General features: G+C 42.9%; 1 pseudogene; it reads left to right on the top strand.

Annotated features, from left to right (window-relative positions):
- Window positions 1–2,554, top strand: part of LOC112502436 — an 8,926-nt pseudogene extending 6,372 nt beyond the window's left edge.
- Window positions 2,555–3,897: the final 1,343 nt, after the last annotated feature.

The raw sequence follows: 3,897 nt of genomic DNA on the forward strand, positions 1-3,897 counted from the left end.
CTATTACTTTTGTTGGATAAATTTTATATAAAGATCCTGGCTCTCGTTAAGTATTTTTCGTTTTAAATTACCTTTTAAGGTGTTGAAAGTTTAGGCTGTTACAAGTTGGTATCAGAGCAATAGCTTAAGCGAATTAGGTAAGGAGCTAAGACGCCTAGACTTAATCTGAGATTGTGAACATTAATTTGTTAGTTATGGGTAGGAACCCTAACATAGGAGAGCCTTAGAGTCAATGGAGATTCATGATTTATTAACTGCGACGACGAGATTGAGGACCCTTATGTATAACCTATTCGAAATTTCACTTAGCTAATGCTATTTTGAGTATGTTGTTACATAAGCGTGCTCGAACTTGCTGTTATTGCAAAGACTTATGAATGCGTTAATCATAGAGATAGCATATGGTAGTCAGGTTCTGGTACATGAGATTGTTAGAAGTGCGTATTGGGAGTTGAAGGGAAGGAATTTCGGGTAGATCTCATACCCATGACTATAGGCGGATTCAATGTCATTATCGGGATGGATTGGTTGGTAGAGAACCAAGCGGAAAATTTTATGCTCTAAAAGCTGATCCGAGTCCCTTTGTCGGATGGGGACGCAGTGATTGCCTGAGTTATTCAACATCACACTCGGGATTAACCAGATGCCTAAATAATAGAGGCTTAGTGTGGTGGTGCCACTCTATAGGAACTAAGGTACAACGCAAATGGTAGAATATACTGGGTTTCTTTGGTTACCTGAAATTTGAGAGGTGACAATTTAAGATTTGCAGCAGCCTCAAATTACAGTCGACACTAACCAAAGGAAATACAAATGTGAGGAATCGGCTTTTGTGGTTCACCTTGTTCAATAATCAGAACTTATGTTACAACCTGTGTACCTACTCAAACTGAACATTGACTTATATAACAAAAGGATAGAAACTTCAACTTGATTCACCAGCGAACTAGGCTGGTAACGGAACTTGATGAGATATTTATGCATCAATGGTTTAACCTCTGTATGACCATGACATAACCACCACCAAGTTGATTGGAAGAAGAGTAAGTGATGAAGTTGTTCAGGAAGACATTAAGTTGTGGCCTTTTGAAATGGTGGCTGGGAGTGGCGAACAGCCAAAGATTGTAGTAAAATACGAGGATGAAAAGAAGGATTTTTCTGCTGAAGAGATATCTTCCATGATTTTGATGAAAATGAAAGGGGTTGCTTAGTCATTTCTTGGTTCGACTGTTGAAAAGGTGGTGATTACTGTTCCAACTTATTTCAATGATTCTCAACGACAATCAACAAAGGATGCTGCCAAGATTGCTGGACTTGAAGTTTTGCGCATGATTAATGAACCTACAGCAGCTGCTATAGCTTATGCTCTAGACAAGAGGACTAGCTCAGATGGCAAGATAAATGTGCTAGTGTTTGACTTGAGTGGTGGCATCTTTGATGTCTCCCTTCTCACCACGGATGGAAGGGGAGTCATCAAGGTTAAAGCCACAGGTGGTGATACACATCTAGGAGGCGAGGATTTTGATAACAGAATGGTTAATCATTTTGTCCGAGAATTCAAGAGAAAGCACAAAGAAGATCTTAGTGGTAACCGTAAAGCTTTGGTTTGGTCAGGTTGAGGATTCATTGTGAGAGGGCAAAGAGGATTATTTCAACAGCTATTCTGACTACAATCGACCTTGATTGCCTATTTAATGGTGTTGTTTTTTTCTTCAAAATTTACATGTGCCAAGTTTGAAGAGGTTAACATGGACTTGTTCAAGAAGTGCATAAAGACTGTAAAAAAAAAAACTTGTTTGAAGGATGCAAATATGGACAAGGCGAGCATTGATGAAGTAGTTCTTGTTGGTGGATCGACTCGGATTCCCAAGCGGATCATTCCTGATGAGGCTGTTGCCTATGGTGCTGGATATCTAGCTGCAAACTTGAGTGACCTAGGTGATGAAGTCGTGCGGGGTCTGAAGCTAATTGATGTTACATCCCTGTCACTAGGTGTAAGTTGTAAAGGAGATGTTTCGGTTGTGTTAATTTCGAAAAATACACCCATACCAACCAAGAAGGAAGATACGTTATATACATCATATGACGATCGAACTGCTGGACTTGTCAGGGTCTATCAAGGAGAGAGACTCAGAAGTTCAGAGAACTTTTTTTTTGGGACAACTTAGTCTCTCTGGTCTTCCTTCTGCTCCCAGGCGGGGGAGTTGAGATCAAGATACGCTATGATATAGATGACAATGGGATCCTGCATGTCTCAGCTAGGGAATTAACTACTGGCAGGAACAAAGCAAACAAGATAACCGACGACGGTAGCCTGTCAAGAGCGGAGATTTCCAAGATGATTAAAGATGCTGAGCGATATAAGCAAGAGGACGAAGCACACATAAAGAAGGCGATGGCCCATAAAGCTTTAAATGACTATGCGTATCGGTGGAGAGTCAACTTAAACCGATACAAGATCAGGTTGAGTCTAATTATGGATATGGGGCTCAGTGTTAAAAACTTGGAAAAGATAGAATATGAGATCAAAGAGATTACCATGGTTAAAGTTTAATGGAAGCATAACCGAGGGTCGAACGTAACGTGGGAAGCGGAAGAAGACTTAAAGAGGCATTACCCCCGCCTTTTCGCATGGACAAAAAATTTCGAGGACGGAATTTGATCCTAGGTGAGGAGGATTATAACACCTGGAAATTTGCCATTCCTTTTCTCGCGTTAGTAGTCCTTTTCTCCACCTCCGTCTCGTTTGCTTAGTAAGCRTGTTCTTTATAGCTATTTTGTTTTATCTGCATACCTTGAGCTAGACCCTCTTTGTTATTTATTGATGTGCCTCTAAGAAATAAAAAAAAGAAAGTTATTTAAGGGATAATACACTATTTTAAGCTTTGGCTTTGTTTGGGTTTTTAGAAAGGGTTTATTGTAAAAAAGGGGGGGGGGTCGTTACCCTCTACAATAGGATCCTAACCTTYAGTCTTTGCACTCCATGGAAACTTTTCCCTTTGGACTTTGAGTCCTTGCCTACCTATTCTAGCTTGAAAAGAAGACTGAGTGGACTTGCTTGGGGAAGGGAGAAAAGTCTGTGCCTGGGAAAAAKAGAAAGGGGAAAAGCTTTTATTCAAGGTTAGGAAGAAAAAAAAAAGGAAAGAAATGAAAGAAGGAAGAAAGCTTTATCTGGATGAAAATRGACAGCAGATGTGCCTCCTTCGCACCTCGCCTTAATGTGTAGGTTTGAGTTATTGCTCCTTCCCCTCTCGGCTTATCAGCAGTCGCGGTTGTGTCTGTTTCCTCATCTTTCTGCCTAACCCAAGCAGCAGAGGCTGCTGTGTTTGTTTCTCCACCTTTCCGTCTAAACCGTATAGCAACCAACARCAGTAAGGAGCAGGGCCGCTGCGTCCTTTTCATGTAACCAAAAGCAGCTTCAGTGAGCTATTTCTTTGCCTCCGTTCGCCCAGCAGCAGTCATTCCCCGCCATCGCACAACGAACAGCAGCATCACCCAACTGCTGCCCCGTCACTCGTGTTCCGCCAGCACAGCTGTTGCTGTGTTTCGTCTTGCAGCATCATCATACAGCAAACAGCAAGGCACCGGTACTGTTTCTCTTCGCGTTCCTTGCCCGGACAGCCGACATCAACCTGCTGTGTTCCGACTAACAGCAGACAGCACCAGCAGCTGCAGAAACAGCCCACGGCTGTCTTTTTCTCCGGCAAACAGCAGCTGCAGAAACAGCCCCACGGCTGCGTGTTTTCCTCCCCTCGGACTGCCAACAGCAACGCCAGATAGCGGTTCTGCTGTGCTGTTTCTCCGCCTCCGTTAGCCCAAACAACAGCTGCTTCCTCGCCGCCGCACAACGGACATCAAGCAGCTGTCGCGTCTGTTTTGTGTCCGCCGTGGTCTGGC

This window comes from Cynara cardunculus, unplaced genomic scaffold, assembly GCF_001531365.2.
Source record: "Cynara cardunculus var. scolymus isolate 2C unplaced genomic scaffold, CcrdV1 Un_Scaffold_1420, whole genome shotgun sequence".
Lineage (NCBI taxonomy): Eukaryota > Viridiplantae > Streptophyta > Magnoliopsida > Asterales > Asteraceae > Cynara > Cynara cardunculus.